This window comes from Nasonia vitripennis (assembly GCF_009193385.2).
Source record: "Nasonia vitripennis strain AsymCx chromosome 1 unlocalized genomic scaffold, Nvit_psr_1.1 chr1_random0002, whole genome shotgun sequence".
NCBI classification, from domain to species: domain Eukaryota; kingdom Metazoa; phylum Arthropoda; class Insecta; order Hymenoptera; family Pteromalidae; genus Nasonia; species Nasonia vitripennis.
Window position 1 is genome coordinate 1215977 of NW_022279588.1, and position 23688 is coordinate 1239664.

Below are 23688 nucleotides of genomic sequence, written 5' to 3' on the forward strand. Positions count from 1 at the left end.
GTTGGCCATACTTTCTTAACGTAGTGATTTACCCTGTCTCTACTATCCCATAAACACAAGAAGCAGGGATATTTAGTAAAACCTGATTGTTGTCCTAAGATCGTGGTTGCAATTTTAAGATCACCACAAATTTTCCATTGATGTTCCAAGTACTTTATTTTTTCCAATACAATTTCTAAATTTTCATAAATCTCTTTCAGCTTAGTCGAGTGAGCTATGGAAATCGATGAAAACCTCTTTCCGTTATGAATGCTTTAGTATTGAAGTAGCCAATCAAAATGTAAACTGGGTGCCACAAAAAGTTTGCAGTAGATGTTATACGATGGTAACACGCTGGGAAAGAGATAAAACAGAAAGAAACTTGAAATTTACAAAACCAATGATATGGTCTTCTCCAACGTGTCAAAATGACTGCTATTTTTGTATGACTAATACCAAAAGTTTTAACACGGCTACTAAATCTAAAATGGTATATGCAGACGTTTCTTCAGTAGTGATACCTGTGAGAATAGAAGTCAGGGATAAAACTGTTATCGAACCCATGGATGTGGACCGCACAGGCGAAGTAGAAGAAATGCAAGTTGATGAGTCCTGTGACGAAGAAGGTTCTGAGGTTGAAGAAGAATTTGACGAAGAATCAGCTAGAACAAGAAAAGCTCCAGAAATCTTTAACCAAGAAGAGTTAAGTGATGTTATTCAAAATTTAGGATTACCTAAAGATGGAGGAGAATATCTAGCATCAGTTCTTAAAACGAAAAATCTGTTAGCAAAAGGAACAACGGCCTCTTTTTATCGAGATAGAGAAAAAGAATTTAGGAATTTTTTTACGAACGATGAAGAGAATTCGTTGGTATATTGTATAGATGTTAAAGGTTTAGTCGATGCAATAAAACCGAATACGTATAAAGGCGAGGAATGGAGACTTTTTATTGATTCGTCAAAACGAAGTCTGAAAGCTGTTCTGCTTCATAACGGAAAGAGGTTTGCATCGATTTCCATAGCTCACTCGACTAAGCTGAAAGAGACTTATGAAAATTTAGAAATTGTATTGGAAAAAATAAAGTACTTGGAACATCAATGGAAAATTTGTGGTGATCTTAAAATTGCAACCATGATCTTAGGACAACAATCAGGTTTTACTAAATATCCCTGCTTCTTGTGTTTATGGGATAGTAGAGACAGGGTAAATCACTACGTTAAGAAAGTATGGCCAACTAGAACACATTTTGAACCAGGATCGAGGAACATTATACGTACGCCATTGATTGACCCATCAAACTATCTGCTACCACCACTTCATATCAAATATGGCCTCATGAAGCAGTTCATCAAAGCTCTGGATAAAGACGGCGATTGTTTCCAGTATTTGGGAGAAAAGTTTCCCGCAATAAGTGAAGCTAAATTAAAAGAAGGTATTTTTGATGGTCCTCAAATTCGTACTCTATTTGAAGACGAAACATTTATCACACAAATAAACGACATAGAAAAAGCTGCATGGCAAAGTTTTAAAACTGTTCGTGAGAACTTTTTAGGAAATAAAAAGAGTTAGAACTATCAGGAACTAGTTGAACAAATGTTGGAGAATTTCAAAAATTTGGGTTGCTTGATGAGTTATAAAATGCATTTCTTACATTCCCATCTTGATTACTTCCCTCTTAATCTAGGAGATGTCAGTGAAGAACAGGGAGAACGATTTCATCAAGATATAAGTGTAATGGAGAATCGATACCAAGGAAGATAGAATGTCAACATGATGGCAGATTTTTGCTGGACACTGAAGAGAGACATTAAAACAAATAACAGAAAGAGAAAAAGAAACCCATTGCATAGGTCATTTGAAGTAAAAAGAGTTCGTTACAAGAGAAAAAAGGAGTAAAGAAAGACATCGAGAGTTACTAAGCCAGTGAAAAAAAAGCAAAATAAGAAAAAAATATAAACGAAAGCAACTTTTCTCTGTACACAAGGAAGATATTATGTGACAAGATTTTTTACAATTTTTCGGTATCTTTTTCCATTTTTGGAAAGTTTTGATATGACATTTTAATCGGTTTAAACTGTTTCTTCTCCATTTGACCTTGAACTGACCTTGACCCTGACGTGATCGGGTAAAACTGACCCCAGATTCAGATTCAGCGACCAAAAAAACATAAATGTATGGCATTTTTATTTCTTTTAACCATTTCTTCTCAGTTTGACCTTGAACTGACCTTGAACCTGACGAGATGAGGCCAAACTGATTCCGGATTTGGATTCAGCGACCAAAAAAACATAAATATATGGCATTTTAATTTTTTTTTTAACTTTTCTTCTTAATTTGACCTCCAACTGGCCTTGACCCTGACGTGATGGGGCCTAACTGACCTTATATTCAAATTCAGCGACCCGAAAAACATAAAGATAGATAGGTCTGATTTCTCGCGCAGACAACTTTTTTTATTTTGTGTGCCGGTGTTATCCTTAAAAGAAAAACAAATTTTAATATTGTTTTTAAATCTACGAAGGTAAAAAATGTATTATTCACTTAATATTTAGTTAATAGAACCCTAAACCAACAATTATTACTTCCTACGGTGTAAAGTTCTCCCGGTAAAATAATCAAACCAAAAAAAATTATTTATTTATTTACGAAAAGGTTAAACAAGCGTGATTTTAAATCTATATTAATTAATAATGATTATTATTGTTGTAAAACTCTTAAAATATTGATCTTTCGTTTTCACTATTTGAATCCCGCGCCCGCTCAAAATGGCTGTCACGCGCTCTCTCTGCTTCTTGACTCTATCTCGACTCGGCCGCGTCAGTTGCGCGTGCCTAGTCTCGCACCGCTGTAAAGTCCCTAGCCGCGCCTAGTAACCACGCCCGCACGCATTCGTCTACGCCCGCGTTCGCTCTGAACAAACACGTGCCGACGGCTGCTATGCTGCAATGGCTAACCTCGCCTGCGTCGCGTCGCGTACTTTCTCCTTCAATTATCTTTGTTAAATCGCGGTGAAAATAGTGCGCACGTGTAATCTACTGGTTCGCGAGTGTGTCCTCTACCTGTGACAGTGATTTTCGAAGGTGTTTATTGGCAAAAGTAGAAATATAAGTGTGGGCCCAGGACTCTCTACCCCAAGCCGTACAACCAGTTGCTGCTTACTAATCAGATTAGTTCTCCTGACAATTTATTCAAACATAAATCGTTCGCATGACACTTGAGCTTGTTGCTTTGTGTTAAATAAACTTTTTACTTGTTCTAGGATGGCACAAGTTTCTCAATGACCTCTTTTCACCTGCGACAACTCAAGAAAATGCACGCAAGTATAAAGTTTTTGAGTATTGTCACACGCTTAATTTCCTTAAATATTATAATTTTTGCTTTCTATATTATTAGAATGAGTTATACGGGTTGGCTTTAACATAAACAAGGCTTTTTGTCGTAGATTTTTTGTTGATTGACAAATTTTGTTTGATAATAGAATGTATTGATAATAAGTTTAATCACTCGTCAAAAACAATTCATGAAATTTATTTGTGTAAAATTTTCTTCCTCTGCACAGACTATTGGACCAAATTGTCAAAAGTTTTTTTTTCAGTTTGTTCTTCACGTACAGTGTTTACTACTGGTACAGTGTTACCTAATTTAAGTTTACGTAAATTAAATTATATACATACAGGTTAACGAGATAAGTTTTTCACACTATATTTTTAATTAAATTAATAAATTATGATAAAAAAAGACAATATTCACATAAAAGTGATAAGAAAACTGAAAAGAAATAATAAAAAGGATAAATAGTCTGAATATAAATAAAAAGGTTAATGAAAAGTTGAAAGAAATTTCCTGTAAGACTTATTCGTAATTTCTAAGTTAATAAATATAAACATATGTTGCCATAGCAACGATTTATACTTTCGAACTTGCGTATTTTGTGATAACTTTCTTCAAAAACCTTAATTTAATAATGATATTTTATTGCAGAAACTTATGTAGCACTAATTTGATAATGTATAGCTATTTTTTAGAAACATATAACATACATTTTTACACATTTCAAGGTTATTAGTAATATAAAGATATTTAGCAGCAAGTTTTCAATGTAAATCTTAAAATTCTAATTATTTTATATTAATAAATTATAAGAAAAAAATTAGATCGCATAGTGTAAAATAAATAAATATAAATATGTCTAAAAACATTTTGAAAAACCAAAGAAATGTTTTAAGAGTTTCTAATATTATAACAACCCTGTTAAAAATAATGACGTAATTTCATGACGTCATTAACTGACGTTATTAAATGACGTTAAATGACGTCACTAAATGACGTTATAAAATGAGGTCATTTGTTGCTACAAATTGGAACCTTTTATGACGGCATTTCATGACGTCATTATTTTCAACACGTTATACTTCTCAATACTTATACTCTTAAATACTTTAAAAGTGATGAAATGGTTGCGTAATAGATGCTACCATCCGGATGGTAGTACGGAAAATAGGGGCTAACGCCAAAGAAATATTGTTTTTTAATTATTTTTTGTTTAGTAAAATTATTAAAAATTATTAATTTCTTGGACAATGAGCCCCCATTTTCCGTACTATTATCCGGATAGTAGCACTTATACAGGCAACCGTTTTATCAATTTTGAAGGATTTAAGGTGGCTCTCTGGTCAAAATCCCTTGTATCTCTCTTCCTTCGTAGCCAAAACGTCTGTAGAAACGCGTTGACTCGCTTTCTATGATAAATCGAGAATTTTCTTCTTCCCCTCTTTCTTCACTGCTCTGTGAATAAACGCCTGTAATATTTATTTATAAATTTTTTATATGTAATAATACGAAAAATTACTTTTTGCTCTTACCTTCATCAGCTGTATCGGTTCTACTACTAGTGCTGTAGCTACTACTACTACTACTATGACTACTGGTATTACTGGTATTACTACTGTTGCTACTTGCATTATTGGTACAGCTACGTGTCTCTGAAACTAAAGTATTAGACGTGCCATGTAATGTGCCATGTAAGATGACGATAATTCTCTCGATGAATTTTCGATCCTGACGGTTTAGCTTCTGAAACTGTAGAATGAGGCAGGTGACATAATTGCGTAAAATAAAAAATTAATTCTTACTACTATAGCACAAGCATCACTCATACTATTGAATATTTCCTCTTGGTGGTGGTAGTACTGCTGTTGTTGTTGCCCTTCATCGCGAGATTGTAGCTCTGAAACTTTATTAAACCTGCATTTTAATGTTTAAAAAATAATAATGATCATTATAATGCCAGGCGTAGTACTTATCAGAATTTGGTAATAGTAATGATCCTCGATGATTGGTGGCTGTTGATGCTCCAGCTTCTGAAACTAGAGAGTAAGGCTGGTGTTATTATTGTGTAAAAATAACAAATTTAATTTCTTATTATCGCACAAACATCACTCTCACCATTGCACATTGTTTGATGATAGGCCAAGCTGTAGAGCATTTTCACATGACATAATTTGTTATAGCAAACCGATTGTGCGAACATGTAAAGGATGATGAACAAATGAAAAGGTATAAGTTTTTCACTTGCATTTCCGTTCCTTATTGTTAGTTATTAACAATTTATTGAGAAAAAAACGCGATTTTTGTCTTTTTTTGCCTATAACTTTAAAAGCCAGGGAGATATTAGCATGCTATTACAAGATGATTTCTAGAGAATAGAAATATCTACAAAATGAGAGGTCAATACCTCAATCGGATAATTAGATTCTAAGATAATTATGAAAAAACAAAAAATTATGCATTTTTTCGAAAATTCATAGCTTGTCATTTTTTGAGCTAGTGCGTTAAAATTTTGAGAATAAGTAAGGATTTTAATGTTATTTATATGTGCAAAAGTTGTGATATCGGATTATTAGTTTGCTTAAAATCGCGATTTAAAGTTTGCAGTACGTTTTTTTCGACAGACCTGTATGCTCTACCGTAAGTCCGATTGGAATTTCAAAAAAAGGGTTGTTATAAGTTCTACGTTAATATTTGGTTGTCCTGAAAAGGGCAAATTGGTAAATCGTAGTAGTCAGAGAGCGTAAAAGAGACAAGCGCTTCTTGTCTGTACGTAGCTGTAAGAAACCTACGTTAGTAAGGAGGGGGGAGGGAACTGTATGTGGAAGATGAAGAAATGTCGAAAATGTGGAGTGACGATGACCTTGCGCTCTAGTCCGCAGACACGACCGAAACAGAATTCGAGTGCCCCCTAGTATATCTTTCAGGACTAAGTCAACTGGTAGATAATTCGGTGGACCTTGGTCGTTTGGCCGCTTGAGCGTCAAGGCATCGAAAAAGAGTGGACTTGGTCCAGGGAGCAAGCTTTGACCGGTTGCTTGTCTAAGAAGGAAGGGAAACCTCGACGTAGTGCGAGTAGTGTCGAAGCGTCCGAGAGCGGAGGGCTCTGCCGGTCGATTGTCTTGCTCGACTACGCGAGAGAAACTGATGAGAAGGAGTCAGAACTAGACCTATAGTTCGGGAGCGCGGACGTTGCCGAGAGCTCTGTCCGAGAGGGTAGGGAGGTCTGCACCAGGCCGAAGCCGGGAGACAACTGATGATCGCGCCTAAGTGCATCCCATACTTATAGGCGTTCGGCGAGCAGCACCGATACGCTAGTAGGAGTGGGGGTACTTGCGCGCAAGGGACTCTGGGAGACAGGGAATCGGGCATAAAAGCAACTGCGCGCGGCAGTCGTTGAGAGGGGGTATCAGGGTCGAAAAGTTGACATCGTGCACTACAAAACGTAGATTTCAGTAAAGTATGCAAAAATCGGCCGAGCGCGTGCTCGCGGTCGAGTGATGGGGGACGGAGCAGCGCCGGAGAAGAGGCGTACATAAAGTAATATTTAAGTTAAGTTAAGTTTAATATTTATAAAGTATAATTTTTAGGAAAAATCATTAGAAAAGGTACTCTAGGAGGTTTTTACGTAAATTTATTTATTTATATTTACATTTTTCTCTTTTTTCGAGGCGGTACAGAGTCGATTTTATCATCGCTAACATCAACATTAAAATTCATCATTGGCATAATCATAAATTCATCATTATATTTTGGTACACCTGAATCTGTGCAATAATAATATCAATAATATCTTGCTGTACGACGCGTTTACATATTTGTTTCGAATTACAAATGTTGGTACAAAAAAAGCAGTAAGTAGAAAAATTAAAAGAACGCCCGTCGTCTCTCCTCATACGATCATTTTTCCGATTGGTTTCCATAAGTTTCAATGCCACTAGAAGGTTCAATTCCCTTGTACACATTTTCTAACACGTCTTATGTACAGTTATACTGTCCATGTTCCGCAATTAAAAATATTCTTTATCTCTACATTTTATATTTGCTTGGATAAAGTTCTGGATCCCTCGTTCTTTTACTGTGCAAGACTTAGATAGTTTCATGGGCTGTCCACAGAGTAGACAGTCGTCATTGGCGACTTCTACCCTGGTAGAAAATTGACGAGTTGAACTAGCCAGTACAGTAGCACATCGCTAGTTCCAAAGACGAATTGTTTTTCACAAATTTCAAAAAAACTCGGCAACAACTCGGGAAGCCGAATTCGCATGCGCGCGCATATAACATCATTTTTTGAGGTTATTATGATGCAGTGTAATAACACTTATTCGATATAAGATAAAAATGATTTATTAATGAAGGCTTATGTTTTTATTAATTATTTTTTAATTAAGTGATATCAAACGTGATTTTAGATCTTGGTTCTGTTGGTGACTTAAGTTAAATGGGAGCCATAGTCTTAGTAGTCGACGTCCAAATTCATTAGTACTATTCCATCTGTGTTATATAAAAGCTAAATATCTCAATTTTTGTATAGATATTTTTTAAATTGTTTAGAAATTAGTTACCGTAACAGTTTTTAATAATAATTTAATAACTTTAGACAGTTGTATTTATGGTTTCCAGTGTATTTTTATATGTAAAAAGTTATAACAACTTTGCCTTTTTCCCGATGCATTGAGACGGTGGACCCACCTGACAGGTAAGAGAGCAGAAACGGATAACTTGCCGAATACCAGCGACGACGCTCAAAACAAAGGACCCGAGGGCTGCAGAGAAGAGGGCTCGCTAGGTTGAAGCGAAGCTGCGTGTTTTGTTCGACACGCCAACTCTCGTTACCACTAACACCGAGAAAACAACCTTGGTGAGCGGAGAGAGCGAGGTCCTGGAAGCTCTTCTACGCAAGCCAATGTAAAAGCTAAACCCATACGCCACCTACGGGTACGGCAACAGCGTCTGGCAGCGGCAGGTCAGGCTTGACTTTGAGGACACCTGGAAGGCAGCGGGTAAGGAGGAGGCGAGGCTGAAGAGGAGAGTAAGTGCCAAGGTCACCGCAATAGGTATATACAGCTCTGAATGCATGCATTTTAAGCAGCACTTTTTATTTCTTTCTTAAAACTCATGAATATATTTTTAATCATTTTTTCTCCGGAAGTATAGTGAAAGTTTTTCGTTTTTTGAAAAATTTTCACTAGGGGATTATGTAACACCCCGTACAAGCTCCGCAAAAAATGTATAAATATTAAATACTTAATTATATGAAACAGCATTTTAGATTATACAAGAGCATCTTATCTGCTCCCCCACTCCAAATACGAAGCTACGCGCCACAGCTGAGCTTAAAGCAGCAGTACAACAGCAGCGCCACGAGCCAGCCAGCGGCAACAGCAGCAAGCAGCAAGAAAGTGAAGAGAGCACGCAACACGCGTCTATGTCTATATAGACCGAGCGGCGAGTGTCTAAATGATTTTTGTATATAGAATGAGTGTGTGCAAGTATAAATGCGACAGTTTTCCCGGCGGCTCGATTCCCGCTCTCTCCGTGGCCTATAAAAGGACCCGCACAACGCGTACTAGCTCACTAGCTCCAGCGCAACTTAAGCGCCTAATCTCTTCTCAAGAGCAACTCACGCGTTGAGAAGATAAACGACTTAGTAATGAGTGAATTTTTTCGAATCGTTTCTATACTTATAAAATGTTAAGTCAGGCACGATATCGTATAAAAATTTAGGTACTAAAGCAGATAACGCCAATTCAAGCGTATCTACTTAAAATCTTATTTGTAAGAATCAAAGCGGATTTAATCATTAATTTTGTGACACAGAATATATGCAACAATTAATGCAATATTCTTATCCTTATTTATAATTTGAATATATTTATTTTGTTATAAAAAAAATGAATTTCGACTGCCTGGTATCCCGGGCCTGTTTCATATCATAATAATACACTACTATATATAATTACTTTCCTATTTATCATCTGTTGTCAAAATTCATTGTTCTTCTTAAAAATTAGAATCTGATACGCCCTACGGACCAAGAAGAAACGTGACCGTTTCAAGCCTCATTAATAAATATTTTCAAATTAATGTTTAGTTAAATGTTTAATGCCATTATTAATAAATAATATCTATTTTATATTAAATGATATATTTTCTTGCACTAAATCATAACCTAAAATTTTAAATTCATATTGCTTGGCGGGTTGTTACCGAGTATTTCACGGGTTAACGTCACCAGGTAACGGGGTAACTGGCGAAAACGGTTCAAATAAATCGCGTGATTTCTCAAATTCGGGTATTAATCGTCAACAACTCCTCAAGATTTCTACCAGGGTACGAGTGAAGCATCATCATCACTTGATGCACTTTCATTCTGCCTAAAAACAATATAATTGTAAAATAATTGAAATATTCTGAATTTTTCACTTGTATATGCTTTGGCTACCTCAAATATGCTCAAATACGAAAGTTGCAAATCATTGTTTATAAGCCTCTATCTCCAAAACTAACAGTCAACAAATTGTTATTTTTGTCTCTAATTTGTTAATTAAGCATTGTCTACCTATTTAAGTGATATAAAAAAGTTTTTAAAAGAGGTTTAAGTGATATAAAAAAGTTTTTAGATAGAGGCTTATAAACAATGTACATGAGTACATTTAAGGCAGACAAAGTTTAAACAAGTGAAAAATCGCAAAAAACAGCAATTATTTTGTAAAACAACACTTTGTTTATACACACACGTCCGTGTGCGCGCACACACGCGTGCTGATAGCACGAGATACGATTGCAGCGAAAAACGCATAATCAGCTGCACGAGTGTATTCTGTCTCTTTCTATCTCTCTCTCTCTCTCACACACGTTCTTCTTCGTGGGAAATCTTTGTGGCGAGAAGTATGAACCTTCAGCGGAAAAACTCACTTTGATTAGCACGTGTGCTCCTTAGTGTTTGTTTGCTGTCGTACATTTTCGCGAAATGCAATTTACCCTAAGCGCAACGGAGGCTGCAGGAGATGATAAGCCCTTTCATCACTGTAGATATTAATGTCTAGGGCTGTCAGTAATCGGCCAGCTCTCTTCGCGAACGGTGTGTTCATATTTGTTTTTCACTGTGCGTGCATCATTATTATTAATAAAAAATATAAAATGGCAGCAACTGATTCGGCTGAGCGCTTGGTGTCGCTAATTATCGACATCGTTGGTTTGAGTGACGCTAAGCAGCGGTTGCTGAAGTTCCTACATAAATCACTTTCTGATTCAGCAGTTGTGTATGACAACGAGGACAAAGCAGCAGCAGAAGGAAGAGAAGAGATCACTGTTACATTAAAAGGTCCACCTGGAAAACGGGTGTCCTTCACTGAGACGAGCAATCCGAATAAGCAGATTATCAAAGACATCGGATAAATCTAAGACAATATTGTCAACTTTGCCAATTTTGGTTGTGCGCAAAATGCGCGAAAGCGCACAAGTGAAGTATAATTAAAATAACAATTAATAATATAAACAGTGAACAGCGAGTAAGTAAGTGATCGGATTATAATAATTAAATCATCATCAATTTTTAATAACCACAAACACTTTGCAGCTGCGATTTAAGCGAGATATTTTCTTATATGTCCTGCTCGGTCGCACGCTGTACGAATTTGTCAGGTCAGCAAGAAAGCACGTCTCGAGCGACAAGGAGAGACACCTTAAACGAGGTGTGCTCTCTTGCTCTCTCTCTCTCACTCTCTCTCTCTCTCTCTCTCTCTCTCTCTCTTTCTCTTTCTCTCAATTCTCTGAATATGATAGTAATGAGTGAGACTGCTGCTACTTGATTTTGCACACACGGCATATAGCTCGCAATGAAATTTTTCTTTCGTTGCTGAGCAGTCGCAGTTGACCTTTCGTATGCGGTACAACTTTTTGACGTGAGTGCGCGATTAATTGCAAAAATAATAAATAAAAAAAATGCTTTTATCATTGAAAACACCGGCAAACAGTCAGACAGTGTACAGCCTACCAAAGTATTGTGAAGTGATAGACTTGCGTTCCTCCTCCTCCTCCGCCTCCTTCGTGCCGTTGCCGCCGCAGTCGCCGTCTTCATCATCAATAGCAACCATCAAGTTGGCATCTTCATCACCATCACCACCACTACCATCAAGATCACCGTCTATCCACAGCGCTCGAACCATCATCCATGTAGAGGTGGCTTGGGCAAATTATCAGCTAATAAAAATTAAACGACCATCAACGAGCGCGCTGATCCGAAACCGCAAAAATCGATAAAGTTGAGGAGGAGCGGAATAAAAGAACAATCAAATTTCAACAGCAGCAGCATAGTGAAAAAAAATGTGGCTGTGTCATGAACAGCTGATAGAAGTGAATACTTAAATAGATGGTGTGGAATTTTGGAAAATTTTGAATAGTTTCGTTACCAGAGAATCAATCTTATACGAAGTAAGAAATGCACTAGTCTTCGCGACAAAACTGAAATGAATTAGTCTTTGACGCAAATTCAAATGCGTCTTCGTTGAATGCAAAATAGTAATCTACAAGGATAAATTTAATTGTGACTGTTTTGATGGATTATTATAATTTTTTGATTTCGTGATTTTGATGCGAAAATCACGGCCATTTTCTTATTTTTCCAACTTAATCGCAACTTTGACAGAGATATATAAAATCTTAGGTAAAGTAATCATTAATAAAGTAGTAATAAAGTAGTAAATTTAGAATAATCAAAATATAATACGAATAAATCAAATATAATTAAAATACTACTATCGTACGATATTTTGATACAACGTGCGTAAACCGAAATGTAGCGAGCCCATTTTTGCACAAGCGTGCAGTAAATCAAGGTTTAGGCCACGGCGTGTCATAAAGCAATAATGTTTACCTCAAGTCAATAATGTTTACTTGCAAACGTTTCGCGCATATAAGAAAAGTCACGTCGTCTAGTTGTCGCGGAAAAATTGAAGCGCCATGAAAACGCACCGCTATATTACGCGTCGAGGGGTCCGAAATCCAGCAGGAAAAGCCGAGAAAACACGATAGCCGCTTGCAGCGTGTGTAAATAAGTGCGGCTGATATGTAAGGGGAGAGCTGAACTGTGCAAGCACGCTAATATGCGTGGCGAAGTGTACATGGTGGGGGGAGAGAGCTGCTTTCGTGACAAACGGTCGGTCGCGCCGCCGTGACGGTCGCCGCTCGCCGATTCACTCCCCAGTAAAATGTGTACCTGGCGAGCCTATAGAAGTATTCACTTCAAAAAAGATTTGCCTGTGCTCGTACCGCGAAATCAGCCGCGGATTTCGCGTGATGAATTATGTATATATTGCAAGCGCAAGATTTGGCGGCAGACGAAGATAGAAGCAACAAAGTGGTTTTATTGCTACGGCTGCTACACCTGGATGTGCCCCAGGTGTAAAGTCATGGAATGGACGTGTCTCTGCCCGCTGCCGTACTTAAAAAAATTATGTTAATCAATAAGTGAAAAAAACTGTTTTTTAGTTAATAAGATTTTTAGTTTTAAGTGATACCTTCTTTAAGAGGACGGATACACCTTAAATAGTCAAAAAATGGAAAATTCAATTTTTTGTTTATATTTTTCCCAAATTTTAGCTACCGTAGACTTACTTAACATTTGGGCTTCAAAGGGCACTTTTATACTAATAGATATGCTTCAAACACATATAGTTACCAGATGAGTGTGGGATTTTACGAAAAAATATTATTTAAAAAAGTTTTCTGGATATTTACATAAAATTTGTTACTTTTTAAAGTGTTTAAACAACCTTTGTTGATTATTTTCAGAAAACTTTTTTAAATAATATTTTTTCGTAAAATCCCACACTCATCTGGTATTATATATGTTTGAAGCATATCTATTAGTATAAAAGTGCCCTTCGAAGCCCAAATCTTAAGTAAGTCTGCGGTAGCTAAAAAATGGAAATTCTGAATTTCGTCCTTCGAAGAAATGTCATACTTGATAATATAACACATATAACCACATATAAACACATGGTTTATTACACCTGAATATATTTCATAGTTTAATTCATTTTTTAAACAATTTGGGAAAAATATAAACCAAAAATTAAATTTTTCATATTTTGACAATTTAAGGTGTATCTGTCCCCTTAAAAAACAATAAAACAATTGTTGCTGCTGTGGTATCCCCGGTGCATCCATCGATGTGGTAAGAGTAGAGAGGGGCAAGTCCAGGCAGACAGGTAGGGGAGGTAAAGGAGGGGAGGGTGACGCTATGGCTCGTCGGGGCAAGTCTAGTTGGGTCTCGCGGTGGGGGGTGATGACGCAAGAGCGAGTGGGTCCCAGCGGGGCCCCCTGGGGTGGGGATCGTGGCGGTCAAGAAGGGTCTTGGACGTTTTTTGTTAGTGTGTCATTATATGCTAAAATGAATACTTGTTTTATGCACCAGTGGACTATGATTTGCGCTGGCCATACCTTCGCAGGTAAAACAGTAATGTGAAGTTTGATAGAATAATATTTTATTATAGTGAATGGCAAGAAAGTTATAGAGTGGAGAATGTAGAGATTGAATTTCGTGAACGATTACCGCGGAACGAGGACTATTCGAACGATCAGGAAAAACGAAAATTATTAATAATAGATGATTTGATGCGTAAGTCAGCGAATAATGGTACAATAATAGATTTGTTTTCACAAAGGGCAGCGCGATATATCGCTGAATGCGAATTATATGGTTTTATTTAAGAATCCTCGAGACCGTGCACAGATTCAGCATTTGGCTCGTCAACTATACCCCGAAGATTCCAAGTTTTTGCAAGAAGCTTTTTATGATAGTACTATAAAGCCGTATTCTTATTTAGTTATTGATTTGAAGCATAGTACACCTGAGGAGTTACGTTTCCGTAGTTGTATATTTCCTGATGATGAATATTATTATGTTTATATTCCCAAATATTCATCGAGTCAGTACAACAAGTTAAATGTTGTGTAAAGAGAAAATATCGGTTCAGTTATAATCCGACAACGGCGAAGCGAGCATCTCGTGAGAGTCGAGCGTTAATTAGAAAGAAGCATAACGCATCGCCTTTTAAAGAAAAGCGTAAACATCTTTGAAAAAGGTTACGAAAAAGGCTGGAGCGAAGAGATTTTTAAAATTGTTAAAGTAAAAAAACGTCAAAACTTGTTCATCTATGAACTGGTTGATTTAGAAGGTGAGGAAATTGAAGGATTTTTCTACCCAGAAGAATTGAGTTTGGTGCACAGTGAAAGAGTATCGCGAGATGAATATAAAATAAATGAAATCTTAAAAACACGCGGTAAAGGAGCTAAAAAGGAGTATTTCATAAGCTGGATCGGTTATCCCGACAAATTTAACTCTTGGATTCTCGCAAGTGACGTAACAAAGCTGTAAAAATGAATCAATCGGAATTCACAGTAGTGCTCCCTAGTTATAGTAGCATGACATTTTTTCCGGACAACACGACGACTAGTTTTTCAGTAAGATTACCTCGTGCAATCGATTTACATGAAAAGTGGCAAGTTGGACTGTCATAAATTCATATACCCTGCACCTGTGAACAATTTCTTGCACTCAATGTTTAGTCAAGTGGACATTTTTTTCAATCAAAAAATTGTGACACCGTCTAATACACTGTATCCTTATAGAGCGTACATTGAAACTTTATTGAATTACGGACCTGATGCAAAAACTTCGCATCTCTCGCGCCCCACTCCTCTTGCAACAGGAAAAATGGATGAAAAGCCTGCCACTGATTGTGCGAATAAAGGTCTTTTAAGTCGTCAAAAATTTACGAGTGATGGAAAAGTCGTTGATCTTTTAGGACATCTACACATTGACGTATGTAACCAGGATAGATTTCTTTTAAATGGTGTAGAAATGAGAGTCCGTTTGGTACGTGTAAAGGACGCGTTTTGTTTAATGGATTCCTCCGATAAAAATTATAGTGTACATATAAAAGAAGCTAGTTTACTTGTACGACGAGCAAAAATAAACCCAGGTGTTTTAGTGGCACACACTAAAACATTAGCGATAATAACTGCAAAATACCCTCTGACACGCGTCGAAGTTAAAGCATTCAGCATGCGTAACGGTATACTTGGCGAGTGTTTAGATAATGTAATTCTCGGGCAATTACCGAAAAGGCTCATCATAGGATTTTTCAATAATAAAGCTTTTAACGGCGATAGATTACTAAATCCATTCAACTTTCAAAATTACGGTATTAATTATTTATCACTTTATATCGATGGTCAACAAGTGCCGGGTAAACCGTTACAGGCAAGCTTCTCCGCAGCTGCGCCTCTTTATCTAGACTGTTACCATACTCTTTATTCTGGTACTGGAATACACTTTGCAAATGAGGGAAATGATATCGATAGAACAGGATATCCCGATGGCTTTTGTTTGTTTGCATTCGATCTTACCCCCGACATGTCTGCTTATTGTGGTACGCATTGGTCCTTAGTCCGTAATGGAAATGTGCGTATCGAATTGCGTTTTGATAAACCATTAACACACGCCGTAAATTGTATCGTTTATGCTGAATATGACAATATTTTAGAGATCGATTGCGTCAAGTTATTTTAGATTACAATTCATAAGATGTGTGTAACAGTAAGAACGAACGAACGAATCACAGAACTTTGCCTCCTCCCTCTTTTTCGTTAAAGTTCTGCGTTGTATGCAGGAGGGTGAGAGGGAGAAACCGTAAAGAAGGGAGAGAGTTTGCCTATATAACATCTCCGGATTTTGAGGGCTGTTAGTTTATTTCTTGTATTTGAGAAAGAAACAGTCGATAGCTACAATGGATTTTATCATTTATATCCAAGCTTTTCACGATAAAGAAGGGTTATTTTTACCCAAGGAGATTGCTGTAATTGCAGTTGACCGTAATTTTATCGCTCATTGGATTGCGAATCCACCGTGTGATTACAACGAATTACCCAAGGGAATAATTTCGATTAATTCTTATCTTTCGTGTTATCATTACGGTATAGAATGGTACGATGGTGAGACCGCGTTGAAGGACATTTACCCGTCGTTACGCTATATTGCCAGAGAAGCACGCACAATTTACATACGTGGCTACCAGAAAGCTAATCTACTAGAGCGTATTTTGGGAAGACAGATTACAAATCTTGAAGAATACAGCTGTCCATCCTTTAGAAACTTATCCAGTGTAGACGATCATATTTGCATGTATCACGGAGGCTTACGCATTCAGAGTGCGCTCATGGTTGAGAAAGGCCTTATACGATCACACCGTAATCGACATGAACGAGCAGAGATAGAAGAAGAAGAGCCCAATTGAAAAACCTCCTCGAAGAGCACTCGTGGATGATGCTACATCGACGTTGTTGTCCTCGTCGTCATCAGGGTCGTCTGTAGCACCTCGTAAAATCAGTGACAACAACAACAACAACAACAACATCAGCAAAATTACTACTTCAGTTACTGCTACACCTGCCGAGGTTATTGAACTTGTTTTGCTGTCATTGTTGAAGAAGAAGAAGCTGCTGCTGTTGCTAGTCGTGCTCGTGGTACTGGTGGCGGTGGTAGTGGGGCAAATACAAAAAAAAGAGAGGGAGTAGTAGAAGAAGAGCCCTACTACTCGAAACCTTACGATGAACTCACTACAGATTCAGCAGGCACTGAGGGGCATATCAGCACAGACCGTCGGAGTCTTCTCAGCAGACCGGTTACCCAGGGTGTGGACGAGATCGGTCGCTGTTATTGCTAATACTCAAGAACATCATATACCTGGTGCTCACTGGATAGCAATTTTTGTCGACAAAAACGGTCATGGCGTTTATTTCGACTCCTACGGTATACAACCAACCGTGTCGTATCACCTTGACGGATTGCGACGAAATTGTACACTATTCACGTGGTCTACAAGTCGGTTGCAGAGTTTCGAGTTAGGATATCGTTGAATAAATCTATCCACCAATCTTTCTAGTGTCTTAAACACAAAGGAGTTAAGACTTATAGATCTATAATCCTTGACCGTGGTGTGACTTGACTTCCCTGTCTTAGAAATAAACACAACCTTGGCCGTTTTCCATATTTCAGGTACATGAGCCAAAACTACACTTGCTCTGAAGAGCTTTACTAAGGGGCCAACCAGTTCCTCCAGCCCCTCTTGAAGGAATGCCGGGTAGATTCCGTCGATGTCCGGCACCTTGAAGGGTTGAAAGTTCCTTATGGCCCACTTAACCTTTTCCGATGTAACGACCTTCGCCGCCAGATCCCATGCCGCCCTCTGCGGCCAAGGGTTTGAGTAAATAAAATAGAATATAATTTTTATTTTTATTTTTTATTCATGTATATAACCATATGGTACAGAATGTCGATGATTAACAAATTATCTTTTTTTCAAAACAACGCGACATTTTTTCGTTTGCTTAAAACTAATAATGTCCTTGACTGACGTTCGACCTATATGGAAATTTCTAACATATATACAATTATTCGCGCCCCGATCCTCATTTACCTCCTCCTCTCCCTCCTCCTCCTCCTCTGCGTCTATAATATCGAATACGTGATTTTCCATCATCTATAAAACAGAGTCGAAATTAATTTTTTTAACTATTCTCATAGTTGAGTCGGATGCCCTTTACTTTACACGTATCAAAGGTTTCGCTGTTGGGTGCATGCACTCCATAGACGTAGAATTTCGGACCACCCGAAACAAAGGTCTCGATGTAAGAGCCTTCTCCGTACTCTTCCAGTTCATCTGTTAATTGACCTAGCAGAGAGCCAGTTTCTGGTTCGTACTCATCACGCTCACCCTTTGATACGCATATGACGGAATCGGTATCATAATACAGTACCCGCTCGCCTAAATTTTCGAGATATTTATACAATTTTAAACGTCCTTGCGCAGACGTGTAAGCGGCAATCACTATATTCGTATTTCGCGCCGAAGTAGCTACTTCTGTTTTTAACTTACTGGCTGCATATATCACATTCTCGTTAACTAAAACTATTCTACCTACTTCCTTTTCCGGGCTAGTTAATAATTGTAAAAACTGCTCACTCGAATTAAATATTTCGGTGTTTGGCAAATTACCTCATTGTCCAAATTTCCCCCATAAACTATTTAAACAAAGTTTTGCAACCGAGCGCATGCCCGGATTTTTCTCTATTTTTTGAGGATCTAGATCTATACCCTCCTTTTCTTTATAATAGGCGATGTAAGCCGCTTTACTAGCCTCATCCGTACAATGACGTGGCCAGCCCGAGCTCTCCTGTTTTAACTTTAAAAATAAGTTAATGTAACCGGTAAACAATCCGCATGTCGTGTCGTCTTGATTACCGGCTTTAGGGTCGTACTGCGTTATCTGGTATTGCCAGATAACGCTGATATTTAAAATTGTATAACCGAGTTGTAAACTTTTTTTAATCTCGTCCGATACCCATGTACCGCTTAAGGCGCGAGCTTTCGGCGTTACGTATGTACATGGGACTTTGCTCAAAATTTCACAACAAGTTCTGCATAAGGAAAAAAGTAACCGATTATGCAGATGATACGGTAGCACAGGATGAAAGAGTTTACGCGGCGGTAGAATCGTACATTTAACTAAGCCTTTAACACGGTCAAAATATTCAAAATTAGGCCCAGTTAGTTCGAGACAGTCGGTGCTGTTATATACGCGCGGGTGTTTTATCAGAAACTTGCCCGTTTTACAAACAAAGGGGTATAAAGAGCAAACATCGACATATTTTATTTTTTCACCCGGTTCGACTTTATATAAGGTCGCAATGTTACCCGTGCGACCACCGTAAAAAGCATCTCGCGGATTGAGAATTTCATTATTGGGTGATTTTCGATTAAGCGCTTAAAAGCGTTTAAAGTAGTAAGTTATTCGAATTAAAGTCATGCTCCCAAATTGTACACCCCCGCGCGGCATCTCTCGCATATGGCAAAACGCTCCTTCACTGACAGCGGTACGGCGGACGGGTCACCCGGAATATGCTTGTCGTCGGGCCCCGCATTTAACCTTAACTCCTCGAGTTTACTTTCTATTTTTTGCAAGTCGAACTGACTAGCCTGCACCCCGGTGAACTGAGCGGTAAAATTTGCGTCGATCGACCTGGCCGTGCTGTCTGAGTGAGCACGACGTGAAAATTGTCCTTGCCCTTCCGTGGGCTCTGGAAATTCCTGTGGGTGTGCACCTGTCGCTTTGCCTATTAGCAAAGCTTCCTGAGCCTCCGGCCAAGCACTCGTGATTCGCTTCACGCGCCGGTCGGTCTCGGAACCGTCCGTGTCTATTGCCGTCTGGCTGAGGGTTTTTCTGAACGATTTTCCGGAGCGAGGACTCATTTTCCCGTAGACTCTAAACCCTTCGCTGGCATACTTTTCTTGCTTCCTAACGTGCTCCGGGTCGCTCTCCGCGTCTCTCTCTCTTTCTTTCTTTCGCGCACCGCGATTGAGCACTGATTTAGCGGCGTCAATTATGCCTGCTGGAGCCATTTTGCCCGAAACGCGCACTGATTTTAAAAAGAGATATTTTCCTTTTTACGCGAGAGGAGAGAAAAAATAATTGGTCAATCGAGCACAGTGCGACGGGGTAACCGTCTGTGTAGAAAAGTCCTCTCTCTCTTTTCCCCATGTTGCTCTCTATCCGAACTGCCCATGAGTTGATACTCATAATTATTGGTATGCATTTTAGATAGAAAAGAGCCGAGAAACAGCCGAGTAGCCGTAAGCCCGCACGGGAGAGAGAGAGAGAGATACCAGCCGCGCGACTACACACACACGCTGGAGCTCACGCACGCTCACACCTAAGCCGCTCGAGTCAGAAGATAAGCCCGCCGCCGGGAGGGGGAAAACCTCGCGCCAGGCCGCGGCAGCAGATACTATACTGCTACTTGTATGTGTGAGGCGTTGAGTGTGTGTAAAAAGAATATTCACCTATGTAACCTAAAGAATTATTTATTTGTAATGTATGACATGAGAGGTGGTATGATACAGTGTGAAAACCCAACGATCGCACGAGAAAACATACGTAAATCGCCAAATGTAACGGCACTAGACCGATAACTATGTATTGCGCTTGTGTGAGTACTCTAGGGAGGTGTACCGTCGCGCCTCGGCCAGAGAATTCGCCCACTTGATTTTTCGTCGCAGCCCAGAGAACATCCCTACGGTTGGCCTCTTGACTTGGATTGCGGACTCAGCCCAAAAAGCAGTACTCCGGGATTTTCATAGTAATTCGAAAGGTCGTGATTTAAGTTTAGTTTTTCCGTTGTGAGTACGAGAGAGAAGGACGAGAGAAAGTGTGGTTCAGTCTGCAAGCCGAAAGGTAGTACTTTGTGCTAAATTACCACAATCTTTGTAATATTTTGTCTATCTAAGAAATAAAGTCGGAAGTCGTGAGAGTCGGAGAGTCTGCCCGTGGTAGTTAGCTGATCAGCCGAGATTAATATTATCGGAAGTGAGAGAGTGTTATGAGAAAAACAAGCTTAGCGAGTAGTGCGTAATTATTGTCTTTGAGTTACGTTCACGAATAATATTGACAGTCGAGATTACCGCCGGAGTTATTTCATTAAAAGTCGTAAAGTGTTATCAAAACGAGGGATTTGTACTTATTTTTCCTTATTTTTCCCACGACCGAATCTCCTCAGAGTACAAGAGTGCTCTAGTAGCCGCGGCAAAGCAGTTGAGAAGGTAAAGTAGTCCGACCTGGCGCCCCTTTTTCCTTCGTATAAATACGGTCGGACGTGAGTCAGTATTAATTAATTAACGTAAAATCTACCTCGTTACAGTGGCTGCCCAATGTGTGGGGCACGGTCGTGGAAAATAATTTACGAGTGATAGTGTTCAGTGCGCGACATTTTGAAACGTGGCACCAGTTTCGTTAATCGTGAGCCGTGTCTAACTAAAATCAAGTGTATAAATAATTCCAATGAAGCAGAGAGTTGTATGATACTGCCGGAAAAATTTAAATTTTATTCGTGTAACCGCCAGAGAAAAATTTACTCGCCACGTGCTGACAGCCGCCGTGATCGCAAAAACTGGGGTTCTCAAATGTAAAATCATGGTTTACCTCAGTGCTCTTTTTCGATTATAGCCTAACAAAAGACGAGTTTGTGCATTGCTCTAACAGTCGGTTGAGTGTGCAAATTTTTCCCAACACGCAGTAGTGGAAATTCTGCCGAAAATCACTCGCCACGTGTCGATAGTCGCTGGGAGTGTAAAAACTGGGGTTCTCACAAGTGAAATCATGGTTTACAGAATTACGCCCTTTTAAACTTTACAGTGGCAATATACGGGTTTATTAATATTTTTACGGCCAATTGTGAGTGCAGAATATTTTCAGATTTAATACGAAGCCGAATTAAATTTTTTTTGCCTTCTTGCAAAATTCAAGTTGTAGTAGTTGAGAGAAAATTAACGTTTGACGGACCCGTTTTAAAATTTTTTTTTTTCTTTTGCCTCGTTTAGAATTATAAAGGGATTCGAAACGAAGAAAATAAATTTTTTTTTTGTCGTGAAAATTTACAGCCGTAATTTTCCGAAGAATAATTGGAGTTATAGAATTTTTAAAATACCGAGCAGTAGTTGAAGACGTCGAGAGTTGAAAAATAATTTTGTTTTTTTTTTCCCCTTTGTTGATTTGTTTGTTGAGAGAGTAGAAGCCGATAAGAATAGTGAAGAAAATTTTCTTTTGCCTATAGTCGCTTGATAATTGCTTAAAACAATCATTTTAGCCGAACAAAATTTTTTTTTGAGAATTCAATGTCGGGAATAATTTTGTGATAGCCTGTTTGACTTGATTGGAAAGTTTTAAACTAAGATTCAATTCTAGCCATACTGCCGACTATCCTTAACCCCGAACGAGTTAATAAACAAATTTTGTGGCCCGATTGCGAGTCGAATCAAGCACTAGCAATGAAAGAAAATTAATTTACCCACTTTACTATTTAATTGCAATTGATGCAATTCATACCGATTGCACATAAATAATTATAAGTATTAATTGAAATGTATTTTTATGCTCATAATAATTTTGAATTATAATTTATACACATGCACGTTTTGAAGCCGAAAAAGTTGCGTACCAGCCAGACGATTAATTCGACAACTATTGTTTGCCTTTTCTGCCGAAAAATCCAAGTTAAGAAATTGGTCGAAGCTTGAAACGTTTTGAAATTAATAGTTGGAAACAATACTGCGAATCCTATCTACGAAATCGGTAAGTTGTCTCAATTAAAGCATTGTGATCGAGTTGTACGTCGGATCGTGACGACGAAAATAATTATTTTCCATACTGTTCATTTTACAAAAGTTTGAGTCATATAACGAAATTGTAGACACGTGATACAGAGTTTGTGTCGTACGTCAAAGCTGAGACCGGAACTTTTAAAATTTCTTAAAGTGTTGAGAATAATTGCTAACTGCGTCGTGGTTTGAAACTTGATTCAAATTCGTTTTCGAAGAATTCATTTACGGTGTAAATAATTATTTTGTTGTTGTTGAGAATTGATCAGAGATTTTAGGGCGCATGATTCGGATCTTTAAACAATTATTGCTTTTAGAATCGACGTATGAAATTTAAACCGGACTAAGCATTTATTTTGGAAATTGTCGGTAGCAGAAAATCCGTCGAAATAAGCAAGCGAGCATTGTTGAGGTCGAGATTCTAGATAGTGAACGAATTCAAATTTGTGCCCGAAAATTTCCTTATTTTTTTTGTTTACCTTTGTACACGCTTGTAGCGAACTAGTCGGCTGAAAAATTTGATTCCAAGAATTTACTGTCAGACTTGTCGAATTTCTGCCTGAACCTTTTCGTTATTTTTGTTTACGTTCACGCTAAGTAAAGTACCCGCTGTTTGTATCGAACTAGTTAACGAATATTCGATTCCAAGAATTTACTGCCAGATCTTCCGAAATTACTGCCTAATTTACAACCAAAATTTTCCGCCTTGAGTCATGTTTACTGCCGAGACCAGCAACGATTTGTCAGTCACAGCCAATGTTTAATATTGTCAGACTTGAGAGAAGAAATTACAGCTGAGCAAAAATCCAAGCTGCTGTTTCGACGTTAAAATGAGTTCTCATTCAGAAATTATGTCAAAATTACGGAAGAGTCCAGAGGTGAGGAATCTCAGTCGAGAAATCCGAAAACTACATACAACCGAGTTGAAAGCCAGATTACGATCGCTGGGCGCTAACACGAATGGCCCTAAGGATTTACGCCAGGACAGATTGCTACGTGCAGTACTATGGTGCACCGGCTACCAAAAGTCAGTGCCATGGTACGATTGGGACAACGCCAAAGAGGAACCAACTCAATCGTCGGAAAATTTCACGAGTAGGCGCAATTCCAAGAGAAAACAGGAACAAACGTATGGAGAAGAAACCGAGAAAATTCGAGTAA

The 23688-nt window shown here is 38.3% G+C and overlaps 1 protein-coding gene across 12 annotated transcripts in view; it reads left to right on the top strand.

Moving 5' to 3' along the window:
- The window catches only part of Nos (nitric oxide synthase), a 1339001-nt gene that overhangs the window by 1051490 nt on the left and 263823 nt on the right, over window positions 1–23688 (top strand).